Below are 19,141 nucleotides of genomic sequence, written 5' to 3'. Positions count from 1 at the left end.
GATGTGTGTATATCACTTCGTTTACACCTGAAACCGACACAACATTGTTAATCAACAATGCTCCAATATAAAATAAAAAAGCAAGCTCCGGGAGTTGGTGATGGACAGGGAAGCCTGGCAGAGAGTCAGACAGACTGAGTGACTGAACTGAACTGACAAAATAAAAAGTTAACAAGAGAAGCCTGTGGTATTGCCTCCTGCACTTTTCTAACAAAGGCCCAACCTGACCAAAGGCAGCTTACATCAACGGCCATCATGGGGAACTTCTGAAATCCCCGAACTTAATTTTTTTAAACTGAATTGGATTAGTCCTAAAATTTCCAAAACTGAATGATATGCCTGTTTCAATGGGTATTTCGAAGCTTCCAAACATTATCAGGAACCTAAAACTGCCTCTCTGAAAATAAGGTTTTGAGGTGAGCTGAGGTAAGCAGATGCCTAAAGAAAGGTAAAGTGGCTCCTGAAGCCTCGGGCTCTTCTCCCTTGAGTTCTTTAGTCTCGTGTGTCTCCCTTCGACGCTGCCTGTGCCTTCTCTATACCCTCAGAGCCCTCATGCTAACTTTCTCCCTATAGCTTCCTTTTCCTGGAAATTCTTCCCACTCCCTTTTCCTCTGAACTCATCAAAACATGCCAGAAATTAAACCCTTAACTTACATTCCCAGGACTAAAGCAGATTTGCAAGTGCGGTCAAAGATTTCCCCAAGGTAACCAGAGATTCTCACAAACTCGCTGAGGAACTTAATATAGTCATTCAAACATCTCGATCTGGTTTCTCTGACTTACACCAGTTAGTTCATACGCTTGTTGGTGAAGGCCAGGCCCAGCATTGGCTGAAAACAGCTAGTTGGGAAAATCCTGAAAAGTCTCTAGAATTACAACCCACTAACTTATTTTATTATCATGCTTGGGCAGTTGCTAGGGAACTTCATCAAGCAATCCTAGAGCTTTTCCAAAGCCTGTTGGTTGGAATAAAATTCAGTCTTGCCCACAAAAATCTGATGAAACTGTTCATCATGACTATTACAATTGACCTCAGATTCTTTTAAACAAAATTTGGGTTGGTCTTCCTTCAGTTGTTGATTTCACCCAGGTATCTTTCAATTCCATGTTTATCAATGGGCTGCACCAGGACCTGTCCCTCCTAGTAAAGAGGGCGAGGATGGAATGGAAAGCTGTGTCCACTCCAGAAGGAGTTAATATAGCAAACCAGTGCTTCCTCGCACTCTGGATGAGTCACCTAAAAGAAAGACTGCTAAAATTCTTAACTTCTTCAACTGCAGCAAATGAAGGCCCCCAAATGAAACTAAAACCTCCCTAGCTTCTGCTATTATTGCCAAGAGTTCAGGGCACTGGAAAAGAGACTGTTACAAATTTAATCATTCTAGGTGCCTTTGGCCTTCCAGCCATCCTTTCCAGCACCCTCCCAATTCTCAATGTCAGGGCTCTGAGGAACTGCAGGGTCTCTTCCCAATCTCCCTCTTAATGGGCTTGGAGAAACACGTCTCCAAACTGGGGGTGCACCTCTTCCCATCCTAATTAACACCAGAGCCACACTCTCGGTGCTCAACCTCACTACTGTGAATGAGTCCCTGCCTTGAAGCACTAAAACAGTTTAAACAGTGGAGACCTCTAATAAACCTCAAGACGTACCCATGTCTAAACCTATTCTCTTTTGCTGGGGCTCCTTGAGAGATATACATACCCCTTTCTCCTTAGTTCCTCTGTCCCTGTCCATTTATGAGGTCAAGACTTCTTTCTCCCCAAAGGGGGAAATCATTCTAGAATTCAACAGTCAAAATAATTAATCAGGTGAATTAAATAAACCTTTGGTATATTTTATTTATCTTTCATGGTACTGATGACTCTGGAAAAACCGATCACTTCTCCCTATGAAATCAGCTATCACCCTCTTTATGGGTAAAGTCTACAGCTGAAATTGGAAAAATTCACAGTGCACCTTCTATCAAAATGTAAGTAGGTCCTTCAAAACCTCTTCCCAGTATTAATCAATATTCTAAAAGTAAAAGCTGGATCATTGAAAAAGAAAGAGAGTTCCAGAAAAACATCTATTTCTGCTTTATTGACTATGTCAAAGCCTTTGACTGTGTGGATCACAATAAACTGTGGAAAATTCTGAAAGAGATGGGAATCCCAGACCACCTGACCTGCCTCTTGAGAAACCTGTATGCAGGTCAGGAAGCAACAGTTAGAACTGGACATGGAACAATAGGCTGGTTCCAAACAGGAAAAGGAGTACATCAAGTCTGTATATTGTCACCCTGCTTATTTAACTTATATGCAGAGCACATCATGAGAAATGCTGGGCTGGAGGAAGCACAAGCTGGAATCAAGATTCCCGGGAGAAATATCAATAACCTCAGATATGCAGATGACACCACCCTTATGGCAGAAAGTGAAGAAGAACTAAAGAGCCTCTTGAAAGAGGAGAGTGACAAAGTTGGCTTAAAGCTTAACATTCAGAAAACTAAAATCATGGCATCCAGTCCCATCACTTCATGGGAAATAGATGGGGAAACAGTGGAAACAGTGGCTGAGTTTATTTTTGGGTGCTCCCAAATCACTGCAGATGGTGACTGCAGCCATGAAATTAAAAGACACTTACTCCTTGGAAGGAAAGTTATGACCAACCTAGACAGCATATTGAAAAGCAGAGACATTACTTTGTCAGCAAAGGTCTGTCTAGTCGAGGTTATGGTTTTTCCAGTGGTCATGTATGGATGTGAGAGTTGGACTGTGAAGAAAGCCGAAAGCAAAATAATTGTGCTTTTGAACTGTGGTGTTGGAGAAGACTCTTGAGAGTCCCTTGGACTGCAAGGAGATCCAACCAGTACATCCTAAAGGAGATCAGTCCTGGGTGTTCATTGGAAGGACTGATGCTGGAGCTGAAACTCTAGTACTTTGGCCACCTCATGCAAAGAGTTGACTCATTGGAAAAGACCCTGATGCTGGGAGAGATTGGGGGCAGGAGGAGAAGGGGACGACAGAGGATGAGATGGTTGGATGGCATCACCAACTCTTTGGACATGAGTTTGGGTAAACTGCGGGAGTTGGTGGTGGATGGGGAGGCTTGGCATGCTGTGATTCATGGGGTCACAAAGAGTCGGATACAACTGAGTGAGTGAACTGAACTGAACTGAAAAGTAAAGAAATCCTTTAAGACATAGAACCCATAATAGAAAATTACAAACCTCAAAGCCTCTTTATCCCTCATATTTGTCCTACTAATATTTCTATTTTACAGATGACAAACCTAAAGGCCGTGGGTGGAGGTCTGTCCAGGACCTCTGAGCAATAAACAACATCGCTTTCCCTCAACACCTTGTTCCTAACCTTCATTTGTCATTAACATCCATTTCCACTGAAATAGAATTTCTTATTGTATTGACTTATGCAGTGTATAAATCCACGGAAGAAAACCTACGACAAACCTGGGCAGTGTATTAAAAAGCAGAGACATTACTTTGCTGACAGAGGTCCATCTAGTCAAAACTATGGTTTTTCCAGTAATCATGTATGGATGTGAGAGTTGGACCATAAAGAAGGCTGAGCAGTGAAGAATTGATGCTTTTGAACTGTGGTGTTGGAGAAGACTTTCGAGAGTCCCTTGGACAGCAAGGCTGTTAAACCAGTCAATCCTAAAGGAAATCAACCCTGAATATTGATTGGAGGGACTGATGCTGAAGCTGAAGCTCCAATACTTTGGCCAGCTGATGTGAAGAGCTGACTCATTAAAAAATACCCTGATGCTGGGAAAGATTAAAAGAAGGAGGAGAAGGGGATGACAGAGGAGGAGATGGTTAGATGACATCACTGACTCGATGGACATGAGTTTGAGTAAGCTCCAGGAGATGGTGATGCACAGGGAGGCCTGGCGTGCTGCGGTCCATGAGGTCGCAAAGAGTCAGACACGACTGAGCAACTGAACAACAAGAAAAACCAAGGAAGCCCTTTAAGACGTAAAACTCATATTAGAAAATTACAAACCTCAAGGCCTCTTTATCCCTCATATTTGTCCTTCTAATATTTCTATTTCACAAATGAAAAGCCTAAAGGCCAAGGGTAGAGCTCTGTCCAGGACATCTGAGCAATAAACATTGTTATCCCTTGACACCTCGTTGTTCCTAACCTTCATTTTTTATTAGCATCAATTTCCGCCGAAAGCCAAATTTTTATTGCATTGACTTATGCAGTGTATTCTTTAGTTTTCTCGTTGGTGAAGCTGGCTATACATTTCTGCCTTTGTTTGGGAAGAAAAACAATTCACCTGGATGGTAAAGCCTCAGGGTTTTACTGACAGTCCTCCTTATTTCGCAAAACTGCCAAAGGCTGATCTGGATGGTATAAGTTCCTAGAGGTCCTACTTTGCTGCAATATGTGGATAATTTGATTCTTTGCTTCCTTTCTCAAGCCTCTTCACAAGAAGACAGCAGCCACATGCTAAGGGTTTTAACCTTAAAGGGACGTAAGTTTCCCCGCAAAAATTGCCCAGATCCTGGTTTAATATTTAGGGCATCTGACATCAGAAGAAGGGCTACAACTAGGTTCAGATGGACTTCATAAGTGCCCCAAGTGTTCCCAAATACAAAGCTAACTGACCGCTGCAAGGTTTTCTTAAGAGAGTTGGTTAATCCCCCAAACTGGAATCCAAATATCTCTCTTGCAGCCAAAACTCTGTGGGTTCTACTAAACAACAACAGCCTTGACCCAATCTAAGGGGAAGAATTGGATGACAGAGCCTTTAAAACTTTAAAGGGGAGTTTGATGGGCCCACCTGCTCCTGGGCAGCCCAATTATCAGATGCCTGTGAAAAGGAAGAGAACGACCTTGGAGTACTCACCTAACACATGGGGCCCAGCATGGACGTGTGCGGCCTAACAGTCAGCACGCGGGTTCTGTGTCGTGGGGATCTGCCGCCTTTGAGCCACTGAGTCCACCGCCTCTCTGGCTAAGACCACCAGGGAAACTTATGGGGCCCCGTGACCATTTCTGCCCCTCAGACAGTAGACGCGCTCTTACACTGTCATCATATTTCTCAGTCAGCCACCTCACTCCCTGTGAAGTGCTTCTGGTAACTGTTCCTCTCATAACGCTTTGACATGGTGCAAACCTGAATCCAGCTACTCTTTCCTCTTCATCACCAATGAATGTTTATGACTGCATAATGCCAACGGACCACCTCCTGACTCCTTGTGTTCATCTACAGGGGATACCTTTGGGTAACGCTGACTTTTCATGGTTCACTCATTGCACCTATTTAAAAGCTAACGATGGCAAATGTTGTGTTGGGGTAGTTCCTTTAAATGTTGTTGAGGTAGTATGCTTGCTAAGTCACTTCAGTCGTGTCCAATTCTGTGCGACTCCGTCCCTGGGATTCTCCAGGCAAGAACACTGGAGTGGGTTGCCATTTCCTTCCCCAATGCATGAAAGGGAAAAGTGATAGTGAGGTCTCTCAGTCATGTCCGACTCTTCTCGACCCTATCGACTGCAGCCCACCAGGCTCCTCCGTCCATGGGATTTTCCAGGCAAGAGTATTGGAGTGGGGTGCCATTGCCTTCTCCAGAGGTAGTTTGCTTACCTATGGTTATTTCGGTCCATTCGGCTGTATTATATGTTCTTATATGGGCTTGTAGTGCTTCCCTGGTGTCTCAGCAGTAAGTAATTCATCTGCCAGTGAAGCAGATGCAGCTTCCATCCCTGGGTTGGGAAGATCCTCTGGAGAAGGAAATAGCAACTCACTCCAGCGTTCTTGCGGAAATCCCATGGACAGAGGAGCCTGGTGAGCTAGAGTGCATGGGGTCACAAAAGGGTTGGACACCACTGACTGACTAAATAACAATTAGTGATGTGGGCTTGACCTTCTTTAGGAAAATATTCAGTCTGTTACTGGGATTTCCTTCCTGGTTTTATTTTTTTCACTTTTCCACCTTTCTGGTGGATGATCTAAACTCCGCAGTGGTGAGAGGCAGTGAGTGGAGGCACTGTCCTGGTGTTGGGTAGAGACATCTGGTCCACTTCCATCTTCTGTCCTGTGTGGGTGTTCAACACCTTTTAGGCTTTCAGCACTGGTGTTTGATTGTATGCTTGTATACAGGGGCTCTGCTGAGGTCCTCCTGGGTTTACCATGGCCACTGGTCAACAGGCCCACATCTTCCAGTCTGCCTAATTTCAGTCTTTGTACTGCTCTCCTGGGACACAGAAAACCTTTCTCTACGACTCTGTGAAGGCTTGAATTCTGCTGATGCTTTAGGTCCATTTGTCAAGTTTGGCCACTCAGACTATTCTGCTCTTCCATAGTTACCTGGACCAAGCAAACAGCTTCTCTACAGGGCTTTCTGCCTGGGAAATGAGACAAACATCCTCTCTAAAGGTGTCCTCCAGAACTTATCTGGGGATTCTATCATTTCCCTTTGAAAGGATTTGCTCTAGAGTTAGGGACTGAAGACAGTGAACTCTCTGCCCACAAACTGTAAATCATTTACTGTTTTTCCCTATTTTCTGTATTCATGAACAAGAAGTGCTTCCCTGATAAATTATTTTATCTCCTCATCTTGTACAAAGAAAACTTGCCTTACAATCTTAATGATTTTTCTCAAATTTATTTAAACTTTTAACTTTGATTTTAAATTCACAAAGTCCTTTGTCTCTTAAAGATCTCAGCCTTCAGTGAAAACCTCTGGTTTCAAGGTTGTTCTCGCCTCCGTGAGTTGTAAGAGCCTTTTTGGAATTCAGTGTCAACATTCCAACTCTGTGCTCTAAGCGGCATATGTCCTCCCTTAGAAGGGCAGTAAATAAAGTACCTCTTACTCTCTGAGTACTTTCTACTTAAACGGTGGCAAAAGGATAGTGCAAAAAAGCAGTAGTGCATCTGGAGTGTGAAAAGATCTGTTTAGTAACATTCAAAATTCTTTCTTTTTTCTCTCTTTCTCTCTTCCTTCCATCTCTCTTTGCTTCCTCCCTTTCTTCCTTCCATCCATCAACCATCTGTTTATATACACACATACCAGTAGATAACACAGGTACATAAAAATTTTGGAAAACCCCAAATGAAGAGAAAAATCTTAAAATCGGCCAAATTACCTTTGAAGGGGCAATAAAACTGACAGCTAACTTCTCCAATGTAGAACCCTGGAAGCACAAAGCAGGGGAATTATATCTTTACCACACTGAAACAAAGTAATTGATAGTCTAGAGACCTGTTCCCAGTGCAAATACCCCTCATGAATGTAGGCAAAATAAACACGTGGTAAGACAACAAAGCTATGAAATACAAGAGAGTTCATCTTCAGTAGATCCACTATATTAGAATTTCTAAACATGTAGCAGAAGAATAATGTAGGAACATTATACCAAGAGAAAGCTCAGAAATATAGGAAGGAAAAAGATCAAATGAATAAGAATGGTGGGTAAATTTAAATGAAAAATGACATTAAAATAACATATGAAACTTTGTAGAATATATATTTATATATATACATGCATAGGTATATAAAACATTAATCTATAATACATTCTATTACATGTATAATTAATGACAATAACAATGATATGTTATCCATCAAGTGGAATGATAGTTAAAGTGTTGTATGCTCTGCATTTTCTTGTGGCGGAAATATGTCAATTAATAATAGCCTTTAATAAATTAAAGATGTATGCTAAAGAGTAATCATAAAAAGCATAGATATGGAGCATATAACCCCTAAACTGGTAGAAGGGAAAGTGAAAGTGAAATGAAAGTGAAAGTCACTCAGTCCTGTCAACTCTTTGCTATTCCAGGGACTGTACACCAGTCTGAATTCTCCAGGCCAGAACACTGGAGTGGGTAGCCTTTCCCTTCTCCAGGGTATCTTCCTGACCCAGGAATTGAACTGGGGTCTCCTGCATTGCAGGCAGATTCTTTACCAACTGAGCTATGAGGGAAATGCTGGTAGAGGGGAAGGAACTGGAATTGCCAAAGGTAATCAGTTCCATAGAAGGCAAGATGAAAGAGACAAAGGAGCCTAAATTTGGCATGACGAACAGTAAGCACATAATAAGATTTATGTGGATTTAAACCCATGTATGAGTAACTTCCTAGGCACCAGTGGTAAAGAACCTGCTTGCCAATGCAGGAGATGCGAATTCCATCCCAAGTTTGGGAAGATCCCCTGGAGAAGGGAATGGCAACCCACTCCAGTATTCTTGCCTGGAGAATCCCATGGACAGAGGAGCCTGGTGGGCTACAGTCCATGTGGTCACAGAGAGTCAGACACGACTGAAGCCACTTATTATGAATGCACAACGAACACACGAATAATTTCATTTACTATAACTGGACTAAAGGATCTAACTTAAAGAAAAACAGCTCTGAATTGGATAAAACTCAGTTATATGAGTTCACAAGAGCCACATCTACAACATAAGGATACAGATGTTTTGAAAGTGAGAGGGTTGTAAAAGAGTCACCAAGAAATCCTAACAAAATGTGGCACAACTACTGTTTTGCTCAGCCTGTAAAGAATCTTCACACTTAGGCCTGGGTTTAAAATAGACCATCCAGTGTGGGAGACACTAAGCCAGGCTTGGCCTGGGGCCCGGGCTGCAGCCTTGGATCTGCTGACTCCGCTCCACAGCGACAGGCAGTCATGGCTTCAGAGGCCTGCTTACCCACACTCCGGGCTGCGCGATGAAGCCCTGATGTGAGCTTGGACCTGTTGACAAAAGACATACATTCCAGTGGGGAAAAGGACAGGAAATCTTCCTCAAGCTGGGTAATCCTTCCATTATCAGAAGCCCAATGACTGTATTTTTGTTTTTAAAAGAATGCTCAGAGGGACAGACATTTCCTACAGGGCAAACTCTGAAGAAAGTATTAAGAAGGTAAATGGTCTATTTCCAAAGCTATTTTATTGCTTTTTTTCTGTCCTTTTGTCCTTCATTTCTTGCTATCTGTTTAATAATCTGGACACTAAATCCAGAAAATAACTTTGATGATAATGTTAATTGTTTCCTTTTCTCAAGCGTTTCCTATTCTTTACAAACTAGAAAAGATAAGCTTATCCAATTTCCATATATTTTATCTCTTCTGTATTTAAAAGTAATAAAAATAAGTCAGATGTTAATTGAAATTGTGTGAATAGCATACTATTTTAAACTGTATGCCTTTCAATTCCTTGTCAGTTTCTGTCACTTCTCAGACATGTAAAAAGAGTAGAAGAAAATTTATTTTTCCATTAATACATCAAAATTTCTGAAAAGTTTAGATTGCCTATTATCCTATAGACACAGAGGGGATTTAAGCTGCAAATAGAGCTTTGATTTTAAGTTAGGCAGTAATCATAAAGCTAGGGGTCTTAGCTATGCCTTTGTTATAAGTAATTCTGTAACCCAGTGGTTATACTCTGTAAGGGCAAAGTTCTATTAGCACAGATGGAGATGGTAAGTACAATCTACTCATCAATCTTTCTTTCTGAAATGCAAATAGCATCATACACCCACTGCTTAAATTTTTCAATGATACAATGCTGCATAGAGTAAAAAAGGACCAAATTCAGCGATTGGGCTTTTCTTATCTCTTCATGAATATTTTCTGCCTCTCTTCTCAGAAACTTTGTGGCCTACACTATTGTGAAGGGTAGGCCCTCTTTGGGAACGCTGGCTCCATTTACCGTTTTCTTTGCTATAGAATCTTTTAGGGGCTACTAGTCTCATCTCTGAAAATTTCTTTTTCCTGTTCTCTGGCTCCACATATATAATAGTTCCCTCATGACTGCCTTAATCGAGCCTTTGTTATACCATATCTTACCATGCTTTTTAAATTTCAGGGAAAAGGAAAAGACAACAGGGATTATACTTATTTATTTTAAAAATTCTAACAGTATCTTCTCTAAATGAGTATTATTCCTATTATATATATTAAGTACCTGATATGTATAAAATGTAAGAAATTTACTAGAGGTCTTTCATGTGTATTTATAGACCTTTGGGGGAGAAGGAAATGGCAACCCAGTCAAGTATTCTTACCTGGAGAATCCCATGGACAGAAGAGCCTTGTGGGGGCTATAGTCCATGAGGTAATAAGAGCTGGACATGACTGAGCAACTAACACACACACATAGATGTCTGGGAGACACTGAAATATATGAAAATTCAAATAGTACCTTTTCAGGTGGCAATTACAAGTGAGCCATCTGAGTTTCCTTTATTTGTTTCTGTTACAAAATACTTATATTTTGTCTTCTCTTAGAAATTCAGATCAACCTGACTCTAATGCTTTGCCATAGATCAAACTAAGAACCTTGAAGTTGTTAGAGAACTTCTAATTGGTTAGGATGCTATTCACTATAAAGTAGAGAAGAATTCAGTATTGAGGAATTACGATTTCAAATTGACCACCACTGAAGTTGGGCAAATAACTTCCTTTTCTTATTTGTAAAATGAAATAGGTCACTCAAGTTTTTTCAAAAATCCGTTTTTGCTTAGTACATAAGACTTGCCTGTTATCCGTGGGGCTGTCCTGATTTGCCACTAGGGGGACCTCATGCCTCCACCCCCAGTGCTGAAATCACCTCCAAGAGTACTTCTTGTGTGTTTAGCACTGGTCTGAGCTTATTTTGTCCCATGTAATCTGCTCCACAAATATATGAAAATTCAGGTTATGAAAAGAGTAAACACAATTTCCATTCCTAAGACTGAATGCATTTAGTTGCATGTTTTTTTGTTGTAGAAACTGCTCTGTATATACCAATTACTGATGTTCAATCAGAATATGAACAGCATAGAGTCTTTTGGGGATTTCTCAGTAAGTGGAGCCGTGTATGTTTTTCCAACCAAAAAGCAAGGTCCTGACTGTACAGACATAGGCTGTGTTCTGGAGTCTTAGAAGCAGTTTTGCTGGTCTTTCAGAGGTCCCAGGCTTCTCATCACACACCTTCCATTCATCTGACCAGCAGAACAGACTTCTCAGCTTTTGTGAAAAGTGCTGAAAGGCTGAATCCTCATGTCAGCAATTTCGGTTGCTTGGAAACAATTCTCGATTTGCTACTGTGAAAGAATTTAGGTCAGCAGTGAATTAATCCTTTACAAATTAGAGAAATGTAGCCAATCATAGACTCTAAATTATCCTGTTGAATACAAATACTGAAAAATTGATTCTCCTCCCTGCCCCCACAGATGAGAAACAAATTTAAAGTCTATCTTCTAAAGAAATTCTCTGAAAATGAGCAAGATTATTTTATAGAAAAATGTCCACTTTTGTGAAAAAGAGCCAGTGTTTCTTTTTTCCTTTCTTTTTTTTTTTGAGCCAGTGCTTCTTATCACCCACTGCCAAAACCATAGTTTTTTTCCATCTCACATTAGTAATGTAATAGGAGTTAGAGGAAATAAAAGGGTGCTTCTGTGAGGTACCCTAATTTTAAGAAAATGAAGATAGTATTTCCTGTCCTTCAGTCCAATGAGAGCAGCAAAATGACCACTTGAAAAACCTCAGAGGAATTTATTTCAATGATAAATTTTGGTAGGATATGAGGAGGAGGGTGATTCCTAAGCTCGTTTCAAAATCCACCTGGGCATTAAGGCAGCACAGTGTGTTGACAGAAAACTGTGCCAGTCCTAAGGCTGAAATCAAGATTAAGACTCATTCAAGGCTAAGACTCTTTTTTTCTCCCTTTCCAGGAGGCAAGTAAGCAAGAGGGGGAAGAAGGGGAGAAAACCAGATAAAGAGCTCTTAGTTCATCTGCCTGGGCGATGAACGCACTTTGGGTAGATGAGCACCAGCATAAGCTTGCCCCCTCCCCCCGCCCCAGGAAGAAAGTCTCCTAAGAGCTGGAAAAGAGGGCCACGGTTGCCAAAGACCAATCCTCTCCACTTCCAGGACTGGGGGATCTTGCGTGGCAGAGCTAGATCCAACAAGTGCATTCAGGCTCCTGATTCCGGAAGAACACCGTGCTCTCAGGAGGTCATGCTAGAGTTTAGCAGCTGCCCCTTTTCTGTCCCTCCTAATCTAGTTCTTTCAGGTGGCCTGGCTCGTCTACGTCTAAAACCCTCTGCCAGGCTCAGTGCCCGCACTCCATCTTGCGGAACCCTTTAGCTGACTCCTGAATATGCTCTGGTCTCTTCACTCTCAGCTCTCCTGGTTCCTCAGGTTTCCTGGTTTTGACTGTAAAAGTCTTGATTCTTCTTTTTAACTCCTCTGATGGAAGATAAATTGGCATTTCTTCTATCATGGTTCTCCTTCAGGATATACCTGCTGGTACCTCCATTTAGCTCTATAAATTCCACAAATAGTAGCGATAGCCCTGTGCCCCACCTGGGGACCTGTGAGATCCCTGTCATGGATCCTCTGTGGTCTGATTGTTTCTAACATAAGTGATATTGTACAGGGCCTGGTGGGGCTCCTGGGCACAAGGCCATTCTGTGTCCCCTATTTCACTGATTATAGGAGACAGTCTTTATTCAGCCTCCATGACCTTCCCTGAGTTTCAGTGGGCAGATTCAAGTTGTTGTTAATTAGGGAAGGGAGGGGATGTGAGACCAGGGAGAAACAGCAATCAAGAGCAGCCTTGGGACAAGGTCCTGTTTCCCCAATAACAGATACACACAACTAATACTGTTATTTAGTCGCTCAGAGGTTTCCTACTCTTTGCGACCCCATTCACTGCAGCACGCCAGGCTTCCTCTGTCCTTCACTGTCTCCCAGAGTTTGCTGAGACTCATGTCCATTGAGTCGATGATGCCATCCAACCATCTGGTCACACAGCAGTATCTTTGAGTTATTCTGCAGATACTGAAACCACTTCCAGGTGGGAGAAGGTAGTGATTAACGATGGTACGCTTGCTGCCCACAGGCATGCAGACCCCAGACCAGCTGGACCTGAAGATTGATGATGCTCACTCCTATGGATCTCACCACTAACCCATCAGAAGAACATCCACGAGCTGACCACGCCTTCTTTGATCAATTACAATAAAAATTTCCTACTGTTTTAGCAAATTGGGACACATAGTTTTGCAGGCACCAGCCCAATGTGACTCCCTATGCCTGGTAAAGCAATAAAGCTCCTCTTTCCTACTTCGCCCAAAGCTGTCTCTTTGAGCTTCAACTAGGCTCCAGTGTGCAGAGATGCTGAGCTTTCGGCATCTCAGGGAGACGGGGCAAGAGGATACTTCCCAGAATCCTTGGGAGAATGTGGTGTCAGTGTGGTTCACACAGCATTAACCCCATCATCCCCCTTACAGCTGTCTTCTAACCAGCGCGTATGCGCCCAGTCACTCAATCGTCTCCGACTCTTTGTGATCCCATGGGCTGTAGCCCAGCAGGTCCCTCTGTCCATGGAGTCTTCCAGGCATAAAAACTGGAGTAGGTTGCCATTTCCTCCTCCAGGGTATCTTCCTGACCCAGGGATCGAACCTATGTCTTCTGTACTGCAAGTAGATTCTTTGCCACTGGGCCACCTAGGAAGCCCCTTCTCAGTAAGGTTGACAATAATTAACAAAAACAGAGGCAATTTTAGTGAGCACTTATGAATACAGATATTATATTATATATATATATATCTAATATATTAGATATTTTATATGCATTAGTTTTCAACCTTAAGTCCATTGTACACATGAAGAAACAGTCTTGCCAAAGATCAGACAGCTTATAAGTGACCAGGGAGCCAATACCTTAAATATTGGGCCTATATGATTCTATTTAGTGGATTTTCACTATCTTAGGAGCCTTATCAAAAAGAGAATGCCCTCTCTCCTCTGTTCTGTCTCTTGCTCTGGCTTGACAAGCCTCATTTCCTTCCTGCAGCCTCAGACCTGGGTGCCTCCTCATTCCATTGGATTGACACCTTGGTTCGACTGATACCTAGATTTCCTGACCTGAGAACTGACTTTCAGATGTGTCTGCCTTCAAGCTCTGCAGCTCATAGGCCAGCCTTGCTCTTTCCCCACACCAAATCTTGGCTCCCAAGATCCCAGGCCCCAGGCTTTCTGGGATACTCCCACCTATTCACAAGAAGATGGGGCAATGAGGCTGAGCTAGTCTACGAGTTTATGAGAATCAGGCATGCCCAGGAAGGAGGGATTCAGAATTGAGAGGACCCCTGTGGACAGAAGCAGACTGGGAAAATTTGACACAGCACCTTCCCTCATGACTTCTGTTCCCTTCCTCTTTTCCAGAGGCAGAGCGATGAAGCATAGAGACAACGAGTTTTCAAGTCAGAGAGACCTGGATCTGAACTGTGGATCTACTACTAAAATGCTATATGACTTTAGGTAACTTACCTAAAGCATTTGAAATTCAAGTTTCTCATCTGTAAAAACCTGTAAGAAGCTGTTTGAACTAAATAAGATAGTGTATATGATGCAGAGCATGTTTCTGAAATTACATCAGCTTGAAAATGTTACTTTTGGCTTCTTCTCCCCAACAGCTGACTCATCAGTCTTGGTTCTAGTCCCTGGGCAGCAACTGGGCACTAGAATCAGCTTCTGTGTTGTCCTTCCCCCTTGTATTCATTAGCTTTTACTCACAAAGAGCAGAACATATAGAACATTAAAGGTAAACATTAATATCTTTGCTTATTTTGGGCTTCCCTTGTGGCTCAGCTGGTAAAGAATCTGCCTGCAATGTGGGAGACCTGGGTTCGATCCCTGGGTTGGGAAGATCCCCTGGAGAAGGGAAAGGCTACCCACTCCACCATCCTGGCCGGGGGAATTCCACAGACTGTATAGTCCATGGGGTCACAAAGAGTCGGACATGACTGAGTGACCTTTCACTTTCACTTTCTTTTTGCTTATTTCAGCACTGCTCCTAGTGCTGAAATAAGCAACAAGAGTACTTATTTCACACTCTTTAAATCAATCACTGATTCTTCCCACACCCTCTTCACCTTCTAGAACTCTTGAGTTGCATCTAGCTTTTGAGAAGCAAAGGTTAAATAATGCTTAACCTTCAGAAGATTATAACATTGGTCTTGACATTTGTGCCTAAAAAAATTATAAACCTTCCTAATTCTTCCAAGTCTGATCCAGGTTTATCATTCCTTCATCCTCTGCCACTAGCAGCCTTCCTGGGACATACAACTGTTACCTATAGTGGATTTTTCAAGCTTTTCATTAGTATTTCTTTCTCAGTCTAAAGATTGAAGCCTCAGCTTCATCTATACTTTCTCATAGGATCTATATTTTTCCTGAAGTGTGATCTTATACTGTGATGTTTAATGTTATGTGTCAACTTGGATAGACTACAGTGTCCAGTGGTTTGGCCAAAAACTACTGCGGATGCTGATGTGAAGGTATTTTTAAAATGTGACTAAGATTTAAATCAGCAAACTTTGAGTAAAGAAGATCACTCTTTATAATGTAGGTGGGCCTCACCTAATCAGTTAAATGACTTAAGGACAAAGGCAGGTTTCCCAGAGAGGGAGGAATTCTCCTAAAAACTATATCATAGAAATCCTCCCTGAGTTTATAGCCTGCTGCTTGCATAATCCAGACGATGTGGTAGCATCAATTCTTGCCTGAATTTCCAGTCTGCCAGTGTGTCCTACAGGTTTCAGTCATGAGAGCTTTAATAATCACATGGAACAATTCCCTAAAATAAAAATAAAGGACCTTGTTCAAAATTTTTATCTAGTTAGAACAGAATCTACTTCAGAAAGACTCCCAAAGGAATAAAACATTCTATTCCTCACTATAAATAATAGTTTTCAATGTATTCATTGCACTGTTCTTTACTCATGGCTATGAAGAAATGAAAAATCTACTTATATAACCCTTTAGTCTTATAGATTAAAGAAAGAGACTTAGGGAAGTTTTGCCCAGTGGCTCAGTTGTAGCCAACTCTACAATCCCTTGGACTGTAGGTTTCCAGGCTCCTCTGTGCATGAAATTTTTCAGGCAAAAATTCTGGAGTGGGTTGCCAGTTCCTGCTCCAGTGGATCTTCCCAACCCAGGGATCGAACCCTTGTCTTCGGCATCTCCTGCATTGCAGGCACATCCTTTACTTATGAGATATTGGGGAAGTTAGATGACTTTAAAAAATTATGGAGGCTGAAACAGTTAAATCATTTAAGTATTCTCATTTGTTAAAAATTATTGATAAAAAGGACTGTAGTTTAATTTCCTCTCTTTGGACTTTTCTAAAATAGTAGTTTCATTTTCAGTTTTGAGAATGATGTTAAATTAATCTTACTAAAGCTCAAAAACATTCTATAGAGTTTTGTTCCTGCACTGAATCAGGTTTAATCTGAAAGTTCACCGTAGGTCACTTTCTACTCATGAAACTTAACAAACAATGTGAAACTTAAATAGAAAAGCCTTACAAGGTTGATTCAAATAATCACCAGTTAGAAAAATTGATCAAATATTAGCTTTTTATGAAAAAATAGAAATCAGCTTGCTTTTGGGGGCAACTCAAATGTTCTGCCTGCTTCACTCTGGAGAAAGTCCAGCAGCGTCTTCTAATGACTGTGATCATCACAGTGTTACATCTCATTCTACACGAGAAGAAACCCTTATAAAATGATGGATAATTTCAAATGCTGTCAAGACAAAATGATTAACTATTAATCAAGAATCTTAGTGATCAGACGGGCTCACAGAACAAGGTGATTGCAGCATCCTTTTGGAGCTGTGGGAATTGATTCTAGAAAAATCAGTGTCTAAGGATTAATTCCAAAAGCTTCTTTTGGGCAGAGTTGGCCTTGGGTGAAATTGGGAAAGGCCACATTTTTTTCTCTAACCCTAATGTCTCTCGAGGGCTTCCCTGGTGGCCCAGTGGTAAAGAATCTGCCTGACAATGTAGGAGATGCAGCTTTGATCTCAGGAAGATCCCCCGGAGAAGGAAATGGCAACCCACTCCAGTACTCTTGCCTGGGAAATCCCATGAACAGAGGAGCCTGGTGGGCTACCATACAGTTCAGGAGGCCGCAAAAGAGTCAGACACGACTGAGCGACTAAACAACATCTGCAAACTTTTGTACATCAGAATCACTGGAGGCTTGTTGAAACAGATTTGGCTGGGCTCCATCTCTAGGATTTCGTATTCACCAATATTCAAGGTAAGGCTTGATAATTTGCTTTTCTAACATGTCCCTAGCTGTGGTAATGCTGGCAGCCTGGAACCACAGTTTGAGGATTACCACCCTAGTAAGTGAGATGCCCTAAAAGGGGAAAAAAAAAAATCACCCTTTAATATACAAAACTAGCATGCCATATTTTTTAATCAAATGAATGTGCCCAATGATAGCAATTCACACATGCTGAACATGTAAATAGGCACTTATTGGTCCCTGAGCAATATAGGGCATTTAATTCTCTCAAGAACCCTGAGATGCATGCACCCTCGTGTTCACGGAAGCACTGTCTACAGCAGCCGAGACGTGGAAACAACCTGTCGACTGCCCACTGACAGAGGAGCTGACAAAGAACATGTGCTGCATACATATAGGGAACAACACTCAGCTGCTGAAAGGAACACGATAATGCTGTCTGAAGTCTGCAGCAGCAGGGATGGACCCAGAGATCATCACACTGCGCGAAGTAAGTCAGAGAAGGAGAAATACCATGTGACATCCCTTATATATGGAATCTAAAAAGAAATGATACAGACAAACTTAACTATAAAATAGAAAGAGACTCACAGACTTAAGAGAATGAACTTATGTTTGTCAGAGGGTGGGGGAGAGGGTGGGGGGAAGAGATAGATAGGGAGTTTGGAATGGACATGTACAAACTGTTATATTTATTTATTTATTTATTTTATCCATTTTACTTTATTTTATTTTTTCCATTTACTTTTATTAGTTGGAGGCTAATTACTTTACAATATTGTAGTGGTTTTTGCCATACATTGATATGAATCAGCCATGGATTTACATGTGTTCCCCATCCCGATCCCCCTCCTGCCTCCCTCCCCATCCCATCCCTCTGGGTCTTCCCGGTGCACCAGCCCTGAGCACTTGTCTCATGCATCCAACCTGGGCTGGTGATCTGTTTCACCCTTGATAGTATACTTGTTTCAGTGCTGTTCTCTCAAAACATCCCACCCTCGCCTTCTCCCACAGAGTCCAAAAGTCTGTTCTGTACATCTGTGTCTCTTTTTCTGTTTTGCATATATCTTTACCATCTTTCTAAATTCCATATATATGCGTTAGTATGCTGTATTGGTCTTTATCTTTCTGGCTTACTTCACTCTGTATAATGGGCTCCAGCTTCACCCATCTCATTAGAACTGCTTCAAATGAATTCTTTTTAATGGCTGAGTAATATTCCATGGTGTATATGTACCACAGCTTCCTTATCCATTCTTCTGCTGATGGGCATCTAGGTTGCTTCCATGTCCTGGCTATTATAAACAGTGCTGCGATGAACATTGGGGTGCACGTGTCTCTTTCAGATCTGGTTTCCTCGATGTGTATGCCCAGAAGTGGGATTGCTGGGTCATATGGAAGTTCTATTTCCAGTATTTAAGGAATCTCCACACTGTTCTCCATAGCGGCTGTACTAGTTTGCATTCCCACCAATAGGGTAAGAGGGTTCTCTTTTATTTAAAATGGATAATCAACAAGGACATGGCACATGGAACTCTGTTCAATGTTATGTGGCAGCCTGGTTGGGAGGGGAGTTTGAGGAAGAATGGATACATGTATATGTATGGCTGAGTCCCTTCACTGTTTCACCTGAAACTATCATAATATTGTTAATCAGCTATAACCCAACAGAAAATAAAAAGTTTAAATTAAATAAAAATAAAATAAAATAATTTTCACAGGTAAGCAATTTCATTATCTCCATTTACAGAGAGAAAACTGAAGATTAGTTGCTGTTGTTGTTTAGTCACTAAGTCATGTCTGACTCTTTGCAACCCATGGACTGTAGCCCGCCAGGCTCCTCTGTCCATGGGATTTCCCAGGCAAGAATACTGGAAAGGGTTCAGTCTCAGTTCAGTCGCTCAGTCGTGTCCGACTCTTTGCAACATCATGAATCGCAGCATGCCGGGCCTCCCTGTCCATCACCAACCCGAGAAGTTCACTTAAGCTCATCTCCATCGAGTTGGTGATGCCATCCAGCCATCTCATCCTCTGTCATCCCCTTCTCCTCCTGCCCCAATCCCTCCCAGCATCAGGGTCTTTTCCAATGACTCAACTCT

General features: G+C 41.9%; 1 long non-coding RNA gene across 2 annotated transcripts; it reads left to right on the top strand.

The window, feature by feature from the left end:
- The first annotated feature begins 8,607 nt into the window (after nucleotides 1-8,607).
- On the top strand, nucleotides 8,608-17,622 carry LOC110129024 (uncharacterized). 2 transcript variants are annotated; one of them, XR_002311360.2, is made up of 3 exons: nucleotides 8,613-8,877; nucleotides 12,843-13,039; nucleotides 14,170-17,622. It is a non-coding gene; the product is annotated as an uncharacterized lncRNA (long non-coding RNA). The 2 variants fall into 2 exon arrangements; XR_011484281.1 differs by lacking the exon at nucleotides 14,170-17,622 and having other exon boundaries at nucleotides 8,608-8,877; nucleotides 12,843-13,069.
- The last annotated feature ends 1,519 nt before the right edge of the window (nucleotides 17,623-19,141 follow it).

This window comes from Odocoileus virginianus, chromosome 28 (assembly GCF_023699985.2).
Source record: "Odocoileus virginianus isolate 20LAN1187 ecotype Illinois chromosome 28, Ovbor_1.2, whole genome shotgun sequence".
NCBI classification, from domain to species: domain Eukaryota; kingdom Metazoa; phylum Chordata; class Mammalia; order Artiodactyla; family Cervidae; genus Odocoileus; species Odocoileus virginianus.
The sequence above is the reverse complement of the archived record's forward strand: the minus strand, read 5'-3'. Positions and strand labels throughout refer to the sequence as shown.